The sequence below is a fragment of the Parasteatoda tepidariorum genome, chromosome 5 (assembly GCF_982258835.1).
Source record: "Parasteatoda tepidariorum strain Cologne lab strain chromosome 5, Ptep-v5.0, whole genome shotgun sequence".
Taxonomy (NCBI): domain Eukaryota; kingdom Metazoa; phylum Arthropoda; class Arachnida; order Araneae; family Theridiidae; genus Parasteatoda; species Parasteatoda tepidariorum.
The window spans coordinates 116725840-116742432 of record NC_141759.1 but is presented as its reverse complement, the minus strand read 5'-3'; the positions used below and the strand labels follow the sequence as shown (position 1 = coordinate 116742432).

The 16593-nt window shown below is 27.1% G+C and overlaps 1 long non-coding RNA gene across 19 annotated transcripts in view; it reads right to left on the bottom strand.

The window, feature by feature from the left end:
- Positions 1-15868, bottom strand: part of LOC147810060 (uncharacterized) — a 553747-nt gene extending 537879 nt beyond the window's left edge. For 5 of the 19 annotated variants that reach the window (XR_015434127.1, XR_015434128.1, XR_015434131.1 and 2 more), the window contains exons 1-3: positions 14927-15721; positions 13013-13134; positions 6732-6837 (exon numbers count right to left, since the gene is read on the bottom strand). This is a non-coding gene — a long non-coding RNA (uncharacterized LOC147810060). The other 14 variants (XR_015434137.1, XR_015434133.1, XR_015434136.1 and 11 more) reach the window with 10 other exon arrangements.
- Between the last annotated feature and the right edge of the window lie 725 nt (positions 15869-16593).

Genomic DNA, 16593 nt, shown 5'->3' with positions numbered 1-16593 from the left:
TTTAAAATTAAATCGGATTTTTTTGATTTAAATCAGATTTTTTTTATTTTTATTCAAATACATTATAAGAAATTTAATTTTTGATTCAGAAAACTTTATAAATGTTTAATCAAAAAATTAAATTAATATTAAAACTATATTCTAACGATATTTTGGAAAGTCTAACTTACTAAAATAATTTTTCATTATAATACATAGCTTTGAATGCATAGCAACCATTTTGAAACAAATGCATGAATGAAATTTAAAGACTGGATGAAATAAAGAATTTAAAGAATTCTTCAGGGGTCTGTCTAGGTTTTTCTGAGAGGTACATATTTTGCGAAAATAAAAAATTTTATTTAAACATCAACACAATACGGTAAAAATATAAATTTATTGTTTCTTACGAAACTAAAAAATAAAATTTAAAAAAAAAAGTATTTTGTGAAACTGCCGTTTTTCCTAAAGTTGAATTTCTGAAGGGACCGCTAAACGGTAGTAAATTTGGCTTGGACAGACCCCTGTTCTTTAACCATTTTCTTTTCCCTGTTCTTTAACGAAGTTTCAATTAGCAAACCATGATTTTAATTTAAAATTGTGATTTTCAAATTTTTTTTCTTGATTTTTAAAATGCCAAAATAAATGTAACAGATTGTGTTTATAAATGAAATGTATTCATTTATCAAAAAATAAATATTTAATCTGTGTATTTTTATATTAAAATATTCATTTTTAATCCTCTATCAAAATAGATAAGTTACGCTAATAAATTTTTTAAAAAATCTATGTACTCTTTGGAATTTTTTTTCCACAAAATTTCTTAATAGAAAATCTGATAATGTCAAAGATACTGTAAACATATTATGAGAAAAAATACCAGTTATCAGTTAATAATCCCACTGCATCAAATAGACTTTGAAACAGTTTGAAAGGCATAGAGAGTATATTTTTGGCATATTAGAGGAATTTCTTTTTAATATAACCTCAAGTTTTAGAAATATACATTTTCCACCAATAAAATATAATGTAGATTTTAATTCCATGCTTTTTCAATCTAAACGTAGAGTTTTAATTAACATTATTTGCATTTTTTTGGAAAAGATTTCATGTTTATTAATTACTTTCTACAGTTACACAAGTCTATATTAAGACTGCATTAAATGTTTACTTCAATCTGTACTTTCAATCTCAAGAATCAAAAGATTTTTTAAAATTGTAATTTCAAATGTGTTGGAATTTAACACACATAAAGAAAGAAAGTAATTTCGTTAACTAAAATTATTTAATGCAGCAATTTACTTAAAATAAATTTTAAAACTAAGAAAAGAAAATAATTAAAGTATCAATAGTTTAAAACAGAGGTTTCCAACTTACATGAGGCCGGGGGCCACAATTAAAAACACAAATCAAATGGCGGGCTGCAACTTTATCAAAATTTTTCGTAGGACTCTTTTATGTTTGAAGGAACATCAAATATTACTGTCAGAGTTTTAACAAGTTGTACAAAACAAAAGTATAGAATTACAAATTAAAATTAGAAGTAGATTTTTAAAAATATTTAATTTATTAATAATATTTTCAAAATATTAAATCAATAATAAAAATTCGGGCTACAATAACTTTAATGTGCACCTATGTATTAAACAATTAATGTGCAACAGATATCTAATTATTAAAGTATTAAAACTTACATAGTAGCATACAAAATATTCAATGAAAAAATTTAGGTTTGTCTGCTGTAACCACCAGAGAATAGATATTTACAATTGAAATTTTAAAATTACAAATGTGTGTGTAAATATTTTCGTCCAAAATGAGTGGTTTCAAGAAGTTAAATCGGAGAATTTCTTCGAAAAAATTTCTGATACACACATGCTAAATTATATTCACAAAATACAAAAAAAAACGAAATAAAAAAAAAGCTACATACACGATTATTTTTGTATTTAAAATATTTTCTTGGTTGCAAAACCAGAAAAATAAATTTCTTTGCACCGTTGGTATGTTAAATTTTACATAAACGAAGAAATTAGGTTTTTATTAAGGAGAAAAGTATTTTAAACCCATATAGAATTTTTATGAAAATTGTCCGCAAAAAAATAACAACTAATATATTTTAGTTCGCGGGCCACAAAAAAAGACTTCGTGGGCCGGATGCGGTCCCCGGGCCGCCAGTTGGAAACCACTGGTTTAAAACATTGTTTTTCAACTTTTAAAATCAATATATATATAAAAATATCAGTTGATTTAAATCAACGATTTTTTCAAAAATATCATTTGATTTAAATCATGATTTAAATCAAGCTGATTTAAATCAACAAACCCTGATTTAAATATGAATCTAAACCTTCTAAATGTAGCCTTTTGTGGAAGTTTATTTATGAACAATGTTTGACAGTGCACATGTATCAAAACAAGTTTTCTTTCCTTAGTCTTTTGTCATTTTAGATCTTCATATTAATTTCAAAATTTAATGCAAATTACATCTAATTTTTTCAACTGTTTAAATACAATTGAATGTTAGATGAAATTTCAGGAAAGAAACCATATCTCAGATTAAAATTTTCATTTAATTACAAAGGATTTTTTTATTTCATTTTAAGAGCATTTAAGGTATGTTTTTCATGGGTATTTTTATTAGAGAATTACTTCTAGAAATAACAGAAATAATTTGGTCATTTTTCTGAACATTAAAAGGAAGTATGACACAGGATTAAAAAAAAAATTATTCGAAACAAATTGTGTTAGTATCAAACCATGAAATGAGACAAAATCAAGCTAAGAAAAATTCAAGAAATGTTCTTTAACATAATCATAACTCTTTACATATTATATTGAGATCTTGACAATTTTCTGTTTATCAGAAATTCTGTTATCATTATAATAAAAAATTATTATTTATAAACTACTTATATACATTCTATACTTTCCTTCCAAAAATGTTTACTATCTCAAGTGAAAAGGGAGTGGGAGTGAAAGACTATACGAGGAATTACAATAACTCAGAAATATATACCAGAATCAAAGTCATATCCAAACAAGGGCTAGGGGGAAGGCGATTTCATAATGATAAAAACTTTGAGTGAGGACAGCAAAATAAAAAGGGAAAGATTGATGAAAATATTGAAGATTTTTTCTCCTTCCTGTGTGACATGTTTCCAAGGTTACATTTTCTACAAAATTTTGAAGCATTCCTTGTGGATGATCATAACTAAATGTAACAATTTAGTGTGATTGCTATAGATCTCTAATATCATACAATAAATTATAAATGAGCTTTCATTAATACCATTAAATAACTTTGAAGTAATACCATTATTGTTAACATTTTAAAATGATTTTACACGTTTAAAAATTTACACATTTTTTTAACGTTTTAGAATGAATGATTTTAAAAATTATATGTGATTAATAAAAATGTATGCAAAGTTAAAAAAAAAAAAAAACATTTTCTCGGCATGTCACTAGCGATCTTTTCAATAATTGCTGCTTTTCAATATTGCATACATGTCTGACTGATTTTTTACTTCGTAACTGCAAAAGACCTTTCTGAACAAGGAATGATTTCCAAAATAGTTTTTAAAAATAAGTTTTTCAAACAATTATTTTTCTACCAATAAAAAACTCTCGCCCTGCAAGATTAAGAGTATTTTTGGACACTCTTTTACAAAGAAAAAGAAAAAAAAGCTATAGCCTGGGTGTCTCAAACATGAAAGTTAAAATTTTAAATGCCATAAAATTTAAAAATCCATACAAAAATTAGCTAATCTGCAATTAGTAAATCAATAAACAAAGCACCTTGAATAATATTTGATCTAATGATCGGATTTTCACGTTCTAGGACTCAATCTTAATGGTTTGGTTGGGTGACCTCAAATATGCTAATTAATTTGTGCAGATGATATTTTAAGTTAAGAAATCAGACACAAAAACGTATTTTCTCTGAACAAACACACCCTTTTTCTGATAAATTCTAATTACTGACCCCCAAAATGAAGGGGAATATTTCTCGCTATCTGAGAAATATGATGATAAAAGCTTGGATCCTTAATTTTAATTTTATTTTTTACTTATTTCTCCATAAGATCAGAAATTTTTGTGCAAATTAAAAAAATTCCTGGACACAATTATATCATTGGTTTAGACACCGATAATTCCATGCAAAAAATAAATTTTTGTGAGTATTTATTATTTTATTTAATAGTCAAAACACTTTTGAATTGTAAGGTATACAGTTATTTGCATTATTTTAAAGAATGTAATCTCAAAGGGTACAACAATTGAGTGATTATCAATCGAATGGTTTCTGAGAAATCATCTTTTGAAAACTTCGTATATTTAAAATTCGATTTCCCAGGAACCATTCGATCAATTTCGCTGAAATATTGTAATTTGTAATGCAAAAATAGATTCTTAAAAACGATGTAAAAAATTGTATATCTCATTGTTAAATTTTTTTTTTACTACTACAGTAGGGAACCGATTATCCAGAACGATCGGGACCATCGCTATTCCGGATAACTGACTTTTCCTGTTTTCTGAATCGCTACAGAAAGCCGTTTTTTTTATTGTTAAACCCAACTAAAAAAAAAAAATTGGGAAATAATCTTAAAAAGAAGAAAAAACGATGAAGTAATACACTAATGATTATTTCCAAAATGATGGTAAGGTAAACATCTTTCAAAAAAGAAAGAAAAATCCTAAAATCTTATGAGGAAAAAAAAATTTTTTTTCTCTTTAAACTGGCGGGAAAATGTATCGAATTTTGATCCGGTTTTTTGGTTTTCCGATTTCCGGATAACGGGTTCTGTACTGTATTAAATAAAAATTAATAAATACTCACAAAGTATTAGTATTTAAATGGACTTCAGGACAGGAACTAACAGTCGTCCTGTCCTTGTGATAGCCAAAGAAAAAAATTCAGAACATTTCTTTTGTGAAGTATTTATACACCAGACTATTTTTAAAAAGAAATAAAAAATTCTTGATTTAAGTACATTAAGAGTGAATTTTATCAGAAAAGAATTACAAAAAATGCTATTTTTAGTTTTAAAACTTTGTTTAGTCGGATAGTTTTAACAGTATCCAGATTCTGCAATTCAGAACTAACGTCAGAGTGATTTCCAGAACTTAGAAAAACAAGTGCTGCCTAGTTCTATAGACTGAAAGATTTGTATCTCATCACCATTAAATTTTTATAAAATAAAGTTTCAGGGATTGTTAGGCTACAACATTTTATTTTAATAATTACAAAGATGATGAATATGTACAGTGCACAAAAAAATAAATGGACCTTGAATAACTTTTGATCTAATGATCAGTTCTAGAACTAAACTTAATGGTTTGAGTGGGTGGCTTCAAATATTGCTAATTAATTAGTGCCGATGATATTTTAAGTTACGAAATCAGTTATAAAAACAAACTTTCTCTGAATAAACTTTTCGAAAGATTTGAAATTCTGACACTTAAAATATAGGAGTAGCAGCAGTCTGGGAAATATGGTCTCAATAGTTTGGACTCTTTAATGTTAATTTTACTTTTAGCGTATTTCGCCATATCTCGAAAAATGTTTAAGCGAATTGAAGAATTTTACTTATAATTATTAACTTAGTATAGTCAGAGATAATTCCATACAACAAATATTTTTAATGAGTATTTGCTTTACTATTTTTTATTATTTTATTTAGTAGTAAACAAAAATTGAATTATACGGTATACAATTTTAACATTATTTTAAAGATTGTATTTTAGCCTGGAAAAATAAAAAATTTGAGCAAAAATTGATCAAATAATTTCTAGAGGAACTAAATTTTGAAAATAAATCTTCTTCAAAATTGGATTTTTCAGAAACTATTCGAATGATTTTGCTAAAATTTTACTACTGCATTCTTTAAAATGATCTAAAAACTTATATACCTTACAATCCAACAGTTTTTTTTTTTTTTTTTACTATTACTAGTAAATAAAAAAAATAATATATGCATACTAAAAGTTATATTTTGCATGGAATCTATATAAAAAAAAATTTTATAATTATAAGCAAAAACTTTTCAATTCGCTTAAAAAGTGCTGAAGGCGAAATACACAAAAACACACACTGAAGGCGAAATACACAAAAGGTAAAATTAATATTAAGGGGTTCAAACTTTGGAAGGGTCTCTTGACTATTGGGACTATATTTTCTAGAATACCGTCAGATCCAATATTCTAGAAGTCTGAAATTCAAAACCATCAAAAAAAAAGTATGTTCATACAGAGAAAATACATTTATGTGTGTGACTTAAAACATCGTCTGCAATACTTAATCAGCATATTTTAGGCCACCCCCTTGAACCATTAAGATTGAGTCCTAAAAGGTAAAGATCCGATCATATTAATTCAAAAGCTATTCAGGGTTGTCCTTTTTATCTTGCGCACTATACATAAGGTAATTTAGTCTTTCATGTAAAAATAAACTAAAATGAGGAAAGAGGAAGGACATAAAAAGTTTGTTACTTCAAAAAGAAAGGGTTTGCATTACTTCGCTACAAAAGTTAATGATCAATATATTATAAAATGTATAAATTAATTTAGTGTAAATAATTTAGTTGAATTCTGAATAGATAATTGTTGGGTGACCACCAAAAATACAAGAAAGTAATTGTTTAAAATACAATGAAAAAATTCTATGAAAGCAATTTTTTTCTAAATTGGAATGAGAAAAAGCCGTTAGAATAAAATTTAAAAAAATAGACAAATAAATAACTTACTTCTGATTCTGGCTGGAGGTATGGATTCAGAAGAAGACGTTGACCTACAAAATGAACTGGTAGAAGAAGGAGGATCCGTTAGAAGGGAATCAGTGTAGCTCACCTGCTGAGAAACAAAATGTTTTAAGCAATGAAAGTTAGATACATAAAACTTGAACGAAAATATAACTTTTAGTTGTTGTTAATTTACGTCGCACTAGAGCTGCACAATGGGCTATTGGCGACGGTCTGGGAAACATCCCGGAGGATGATCCGAAGACATGCCATCACAATTGTGATCTTCTGCGGAGTGGATGGCACCCCCGCTTCGGTAGCCCGACGACCTGCGCGTGAAGTCGAGCACTTTACGGTAGCACAGTTTAGCAAGGACCAATACCGCACACCCTCGGTCCCTACGCAGACTGATCCAAGTGGTCACCCACCCGCACACTGACCGTAGCCAGTGATGCTCGACTTCGGTGATCTGCTGGGAACCGTATCTTAACGCAAGAAAAAACTTGAAATAGTTATCAGGTTGTAAAATAAATAAAATACTACAAAAGCAATTAAAAAATAATTCAACATATTAGCAGTAAACTCCTTTCCTTCATTTTCTTTTTTACAAATAGCTCTGTAAGCTAACACATATCACTACTGATGTCGTAATGTCATATTAAAAATATTTGAAAAATTGAATTGTCAAAAGTTAAATTCAAAAGAATGGGTAATGCTTAATTAGTCAGAAAATTCTACTTTAATGTTTGCTTATCCCATTTGAACAGTTCATAATAGAATGCTATAACACTGACAGTGACCTTCTTAGTGCTTTGAATTATAAATATGCCAAATTTCATAGCTGTTGGTACACAGAATTAACAGAAAGACACACAAACATTCATTCATTATATATAGATAATTTTATTTCCTAGCAACATTATTAAAATTTTAAAGAACTTTTATGTTTGGAAAAATGAGTAATTACATCATATTTACTCCTTTAATCACAAATATGTAATCACAAAGCTAAGGAACTAGTAAAACTAGGAGCCTTTATTACTTAGAATTGGAAAAAAGTTTCTAGAATCATTCTATAAAAATAAGTGAACATGAAAATATTTAGAGTAAAGCTGTTAATTGTTTCAAAAGTTATTGTTAATAAAGTTATAGAAAAATGTAGATATTTTAAGTTCAATGTGAGCTTTTGCAGCTAACTTGAATTTACAGAAGAGGTCAGAGTGGTACAAAACTGAAACTGTGCTATCTATACAGGGAGGTGTTGTTTCTCAGGAATTTGTTCATGTCAATAGAACCAAAAGTTTAATACTTAATGTGATTTAATCAAAAAAAAACAATACTAATTTAAACTAATAAATATTTAAGCATCTGACGCTGCTGTCTGGGCAAGTGAGGCAGCGTTTCGTAAGTTTCCTTTATTCTAAATTGAACATGATCAAAAGAAAATAAATAATTAAAAATATTGTTTTTAAATCCGAACCAAGTTGTTTGCTCAAAAGACAAGAGCTTTAAAAGCTTTATATTTTGATTTACACTTTTCAACGCATAGCTGTCAAGTGAAGTTATGTATATTTTCATGTGCTTTTTTTTAAGTAATATCAAAAAAGGCAAAAACCAAAAAGTTAGATTTTAAAATTTAGAAATAATAAGAGAGAGAAGAAATAAGTGTGTAAAAAAATACAATTCTACGCATTTGTGTGTTTAAAATTGCTATTAAATAGGTTCTGCATATTGTTTTGTTCTGAATATGATTAAAAAGAGCCAAGAATACAAAACTAAAAGTTTTCATATAAAAACTTTTAAATTACGATTTATTTACAAAACATTAATTAATATGCATCAGATATAAAAACAAGTAAAGGTATTGAAGTTTGAAAGTTTCATAGTTCGGAAGTTATAAGGGTATTTACATGCAAATAGGTTTACTAAACATACTTACTTATCATGCACAAGTTTGGATTTAGCAATTTTTATTGTACTATGATCATTTTAAGTACTCAACAAACTTTTCCAGGGTGTGTAGCCAAACATCTCAAAAATAAGTGAAAAAAGTACTTTTTAAGCACTCAAAAAATATTTTTAAGCACTATATACATTTACAAAATGTGAAATAATTTTCAAAGACCTTACATGACCCCGATAAAATAACTAGTTTCTAACAAAGAACTCAAAATTTCCAAAATTATTATTATCATCATTACTTTTTCCCTAATCTAATAAAGATAGATCCCTTATCTTTTCAAGATAGGAACACAAATCCCCAACTTTTTTTCAGTTGGCATTCTAAGTAATATATATATATATATATATATATATATATATATATATATATATATATATTTCAGCTAAAAAGAAACAAAACTGGAAATTACATACATGATATTCATATATTATTGGAATTAATTAAGATCAAGTACTTGTATAAATACAACAAAAAATTTGTTCCCCAGATTATGATTATTTTATATGACTTATTTAACAAAAGGAACAATCAACATATCACAATTTTCCACAGAAGCCACTTTTCTTTAAAAGCAAATTTTGTGATTTTAACTACTTGGTTGATGTAAATGTTAAACTAAAGAACTTTTTGGTAAAAATATCTATTACCTTTTCTCAAGAGTACGTAGAAAATTTTGCTTCAAAATTAATTTTATTTAAAAGCAGGCAATATAAGTTAGTGATATTGCCTTGCTTATATTTTCAAATAAATCTGTTTTCTGAGTTATAACTTTATTAAAAAGAAAAATTGTTAAATTTCGCATAAGAATTAGGAAAAATTAATTAAATGCTTTAATAAGAAAATGTATACTAAAAATTAACAATATTGAACAATGAGAAATAAGTTTTATTTCTTTTAGAATTCATAATTTAAATAATTAAAACAAAACTATTTTATTTATGAAAAAATGCTTTTTATGAATAAAATTTTTTTTTAAGTGTGCGATATACATTTTGTAAGTTGCATCATAAGGAAGGTTATTTTTATATTTGTAACTGAAATAAATTTAACTTAAGAGAAATTTAGCTAATTAGAAATGAAGATCTTATTTTGTTTATTTTTCAGGTACCGACAGAATATTACTTAGGATTTCAGGAGACAAATTATATTTAAATTCTTCGTGGAAGAAATCTTAGTAGAAGGGTTAAATCATGTTTGGATTGATATTTTATAATGCTAGGAAAACCATATTTAAATCAAATTCATAGATGTCAGAAATTGAAGGTGTAGGTAAAGGGTCATTTTCTCAATTCTTTTCCATGCTAAAGTAACATTTCTTATTTTTTAATTATTATTATTTCATGTTAAACTGTGCCTAAAAATTCAAAACAAGTAAAAAAAAAATATGTACCAATTACACTTCGTATTTAAATTACATTTTTAAGAAAATAATACAAATGAGATGTCATGACTGTTTCTTTGTCCCCAAAATGCAATTTTGAATTTTTAAGTAATTTATTACATCAATCAACAGTTCCATAGATGAAAGCACATCGAATCTGATTTAGTATGACTTTCTACTTGATTTAAGTATACATAACTCATATTTTTAAAATAATTTGAAATTTTGCTCTACACATCATTTTGAATATATCCCCAATATTTGTGTATAAACTATCCCAAATAGATAAAGGGGCAATAAATAAATAGCCGCTTTCAATAAATTGCAAGTGAGTCAAAAGAAAATTTAATTTGCACAAACTACATAATAACTTACTTTTATAGCAATTATTTTTCAATGCATATTTGCCACCAAAATAATTACATTAGGAAAGTAATTACCGAATAAGGGACTGTAATTTTTAAATTTTTAAAATGTGTTTAATATATTTTAATTTTCATAATGTAATATTGTATGTTGTTTTTACTTTGTCAGATTTCAAAAAATATTAAATATAGAGTGTTATTGTTTAACAATAAGTACATAATAACTACATAATAACTTACTTTTATAGCAATTATTTTTCAATGCATATTTGCCACCAAAATAATTACATTAGGAAAGTAATTACCGAATAAGGGACTGTAATTTTTAAATTTTTAAAATGTGTTTAATATATTTTAATTTTCATAATGTAATATTGTATGTTGTTTTTACTTTGTCAGATTTCAAAAAATATTAAATATAGAGTGTTATTGTTTAACAATAAGTACATAATAACTACATAATAACTTACTTTTATAGCAATTATTTTTCAATGCATATTTGCCACCAAAATAATTACATTAGGAAAGTAATTACCGAATAAGGGACTGTAATTTTTAAATTTTTAAAATGTGTTTAATATATTTTAATTTTCATAATGTAATATTGTATGTTGTTTTTACTTTGTCAGATTTCAAAAAATATTAAATATAGAGTGTTATTGTTTAACAATAAGAAAATAGTCAGCAAGTATAAGAACACATCAATAGTTTAATTACCAAAATGAAATAGCTTTACATTTATAAGAAAAAACTATTGTTTTGCAACTACTGTATCAACCTAAATTGCACTTGAAAGGGAAAGTAATTACCGAATAAGGGAATGTAATTTTTAAATTATTTGAAATTTTTTAATATGTTTAATATATTTTAACTTTCATAATGTAATTACATATGTTGTTTCTATTTTGTCAGATTTCAAACATATTAAAATAAGAATGTTATTGTTTAACAATACGAAAGTAGTCAGTAAATATAATACAAAATTTTAAAATGAAAGAACAAATTTATGACTGTTAATAATATTATTAATTGAGAAAAGGTTAACATAATTTATTTAAGCATGTTTAGATAATTATGAAAATTATGAATACATTTTGTTTTGTGTAAAACAGATAATTTTGATTTAAAAACATTTGCGTAGAAAAAGAAGAAAAAAACTAATTAGCTAAAAATAACTATATCTTCTCAAAGCTTTAATGTATTTTTGTTTTCATAATTTTTATTGGAAGTTCGGTCAATATATTTTGTTTTCTTTTTTGTACTAAAAGAACTAGAATAGTTTCATAAATGTTTAGGTTATAATTTTAACTATTTTAAGATCTAAATGTTATAATTTCAATTATGATCTTTTAATTAGTCTTATTAAAAAATTATTGTATTATGTGTGTGTATTATATATATATATATATATATATATATATATATATATATATATATATATATATATATATATATATATATATATATATATATATATATATATATATTAAACATAATAAAAAGATATTTGGTTCCTTTAAACAAAAAGAAAAAGAAAAAAAGTCTTACATAATGCAAAAGTTAGCTATTTCAGTTTTAGTTATTTGTCGATATTTTTTAACTATATAGTAAACTTCCATTTATTCGCGGAGTAAAGTGATCCACGAAGTGCAAATTAGCAAATTCGTGCACAATCCACAAAGCACTTAAAAATGACACACATCATCAATTTTTTTAAAAACATAAATGATACATTTTTAAAGGTTCACTGGTTGTAGACACAAAATATACGAAAATTTTCAGAAAAAATTTTCAGTTAAAATATTTTCTGTGTTATTTTAATTAATTATTTAGTTATCAGAAAAAAGTTTATGATCTTAGTGCGCTTTTAAAGCATTTTAGTGAGGAAACAGTAATTACATTTTCTCATACAAAGGCAATTTAAAACTGCAACTAAATTTTTGTGTTAAAAGTTTCTTCATTGCTGGTCATTGATTTGTAAAACTTCAATCTATTATCAACATTAAGTTCATAATGAGATGAATTCCTAATTGACTGAGAATGACTTTTTCAAATAAGGTATGCGAGTGTATTGAGATGTAAAGAGACAGCCCAAATTAAATTGCAAAATACTAAAACACTTGCAGAAGTAAATTAGCACAAAATTGTGAGCATGTGCTTTAATGAAGAATTCTATATAGTTATTTGTAAAAATTGTTTTGTACCAGATTACAGAGAATCTTGTGCATGATATTAAATGGAGCACATACTGGACAGAATAAAGTTCAGCAACAAGTATCTCACTACATGGAATTTAGAATGTAATAATAAAATGGTTTTGTATGTAATAATATGTATGTAATGATAAGTTTTGTATGCAAAAATAAAATACAATTTTACAAAAGTAATTGAATGAATTTTTAAAAAAGAAATATTAAAGCGTACTTAATAAGGAGTTTACTCGAATTAATCTGCACATCACCTAGGTTATCTGTGGAACATCTGATTTCGAAAGTGTGTATATGTGATACAGAAATTTATTATACATTATTATTTACATATATTATGTGATACAAATTTCATATTATTTAGAACTTACTGTCGAAGTATTCAAAGCATTCTTCATTCTCTCCGCGGTTGTTTCATGATTACTCAAGTTCTCCCAGCAAACATTTTATTATAGTTGAATTGCTTCAAGAAGCAGCACAGTGAAGATGAGTCCTACAAGTAATTAATATTATGATCAAAAGATTGATAAGTATAAGAGTTTTAAAGAAATCAAAATAAATTAAAATAATGCACAAGCTTCAAAGCTACAATGGAGCATTCATAATTAGGCTGATTTGAATACTTCACACTACTTCTAATGTATGTTTTTTTGTAATGTTTTCTGCATTAAAGATGTTTTAATGTACCAAATGTATACAATTATGTACTCCCAATGAAACTTGTATACAATTTGTAATATGTATTTTCGATTTTTTTTTACGTTCTATATTTTACTTAGTTATATCATTTACTAGCATGATTCACAGCAAGTTTATTCAGTTAATGAAACATTTTACAAGAAAATAAACACGATATTAAATAACTAAATATTCAAACAAATATAACGCAATTAAAAAATGTTATTGAGTTTTTTGCTTGCAGTGTTCCAATTTCTTAAATGTTACAAAGCACCAAATACACATGCATGATTCAAACTGATTAAAGAAGCAAAACTTATAGATCAAATTTTTAAAAATATCTTAAATACAGAAGAGAACCAATTATCCGGGATGCTCGGGACAATCGCTATCCCGGATATCTGAATTTCCCGGTTTTCTGGATCGACCAAAAAGTGTCGTTAATCAAGCAGAAAACGAAAGCAGCATGCCACACCCTTGAGTTTGATTGACGGCCTAAAGGAAAAAATAAAACATTCCTCCCTTCCCTGCCTTCAAGGTCACAGAGGAAATGACGTTTCTCTTGACAGTTTCACAGAGGAAATGACGCAAAATTTTCCCCGGTTATCTGGATACCGGATAAATGGTTCTCTACTGTATTATAAAAATGTGCATTTTTAAAAGGAATCAATAAAAATAATAAATTAAATATATAAGAAAATATGCTTTTTATCACTTATTTTTATGCAAATATGCAATAGAAATGAGGTTATGAAAAACATTAGCTAAATTTTTTAGCTTAAACAATGAAAGTTTCATTACAGAATTCATTGAAAATCTCAATTTTCAAACTTTTCTCAGTTTCAAAACGTACCCCCTCAAATTCACTCCCACTCAATTTTCAAAATAAATTTTAAAAAATAATAATCTTTTTAGGATTTTTCAATGACTTTGAAGGACCTACTATCTACTCAGTAACAGTCAGTATGCTAAAATACATGTCAACCAGATTTTATAACATTGAAGCATATATAAATTGTATCAATTTTACATTGCTTAATAGTTTTGTCAATTTTTTAATATGTGTTGTTCACATCTACCAATGCATATGATTTGACAGTTGCATTGTGGTTTATCTAATTAAGTTTGAAGATTAACAAAAAATCTCTAATTGACATAAGCATACATGCAAACTTTTAAAGACTGGAACCAATAAGACTTTTCATTAAAAATTTATGAAGCATATTAGAATTTGAAAACTTATATTTAGCATATCTGTTTCAATTTTAAAAACACAATAAATTTAAATTGAAAATACAAAATAATTGAAAAATGTATAAACAGTTTTGAAGGGCTTTACATCAGTTTCGGTTACTGACACTGGTGATGTATCACCACTATGCTAAAGGAACTGAACATGAATGAAATAAAAGTATTCTTGAATATAGATATATATGTTGTCCGATTGCAAAGTGACACTGCAACTTTAGATGAAGCATGCCATGTATGTAACACTTAAAGAAGACAGCCCTGCCTTCGAGAAGTTTCAAAGCGAATGGGTCAAGCAATGCAAGTATTTCATTACTTGGCCTATTTATTAAACCCTAAATAACAAAATTTTAATCCACCTAAAAAAAGCAAAAAACAGTTTTCCGATCTGATGATATCTATATACAATTTTTGTACACATAACTTTTATTACATACTCTTCCTTAAAACCAATCACACAGTAAGTATGACTTTTTAAATTGAAGCGGCTACTCGAAATGACCAAAATAATTATATATAAAAAAATCTTTTTATTTCAAAACGTTCATAACTAATTTTGTGTGACTTAATTGACGTGTTTACATAATGGCACAAACATTCACATAAATTATATTCATTGGGGCAATAATAATTCAGATTCAACATTTCATTCCCAAGGAACATCTAGCAGAACAGGCACAAGGAATTTCACACCAGTTAACGTTAAAGGCTATTACAATTCAGTCAAAAGACACACACATGCAACAGAACAAACAAAAGAACTTTCACACCGATTAACATAAGCAGAGCAATTACAATTAAGTTAAAACGGTTCATTCACAAGGCACATTCAACAGATCAAGCAACAGAGACAGCCAAATACTATGCAAATATGTAACTAAGTCAATTGATGTAAAGAATTTAGTGAAAACAATATTATTTGTAAAAAAATTACTACATGTACGTCAACATGTCCAAACACTCGAACATGCGACCTTTCATTAGTGAACTTGCAACGCAAGTAGCACTGAATTTAAAAAGGTAGTGCAGCCTGAAATAATTAATTACTATTTAAGAAAAAAATGCATTTTTTATTTTCATTAAATTTTTTTAATTTAAAAAGCCAAACTTAAGTATTGGTTTAAAATCATTTGCGAAAGATTGTGCGAAAATATTTACACGCTTTTAGCTTACTTGTTTTCTGTGACGTTTTTAGTTTCTGTTGTTGCTGTAGTTCATTTACGTCGCGCTAGAGCTGCACAATGGGCTACTATCGACGGTCTGGGAAACATCCATGAGGATGATCCGAAGACGTGCCATCACAATTTTCAATCACTGCAGAGGGGATGGCATCCCCGCTTCGGTACCCTGACGACCTGCGCGCGAAGTCGAGCACATTCCGGTAGAACAGTTTAACGAGGACCAATAGTGCACACCCTTGATCTCTACGCAGACCGATCCAAGTGATCACCCACCTGCTCACTGACCGCAGGCAGTGATCCTAGACTTCGGTGATCTGCTGGGAACAGTGTCTTAACGATCAGTCCACTGCGGAGTTAGTTATTATTATTTTTTTATTTTATTTTTTGAATTCAAACTTCATACGGGGCGAGACAAAAGCGGGCAGCAAACTATTAAATGAACATCTTAAAAAGGAGCAGAAAAAAGAATAAATAACTTTATTCTAAGCGTGGAGGTAGCAGGTCGAATCCCGCTTTTCCTGGATATTATAATATGATGTCCTACTCTGCTAAAAGGGATATTTACGTATTGTGATCTGACACACCAACTACAATCGTCGAGGCACCAAACTGATTTTGCATGGGAAAAAAGAAAGAAAAAACATTTAGATGTTTGCCCTGAATCGGCTACGAGATTATACATTTCGAGTAGGTTTATTTCCGTGATGTTTCTTTTAGTTCCTCGCTAGCCTCTGCCCGGAAGTTGACAAGACTTGGCAATTATTCGGCTACAGATTACGATACAGAAATCTTCCACTGCCTAAATTGCAGTGGAGTTGGTAGTTCAAATGTTCGATTATAACTCC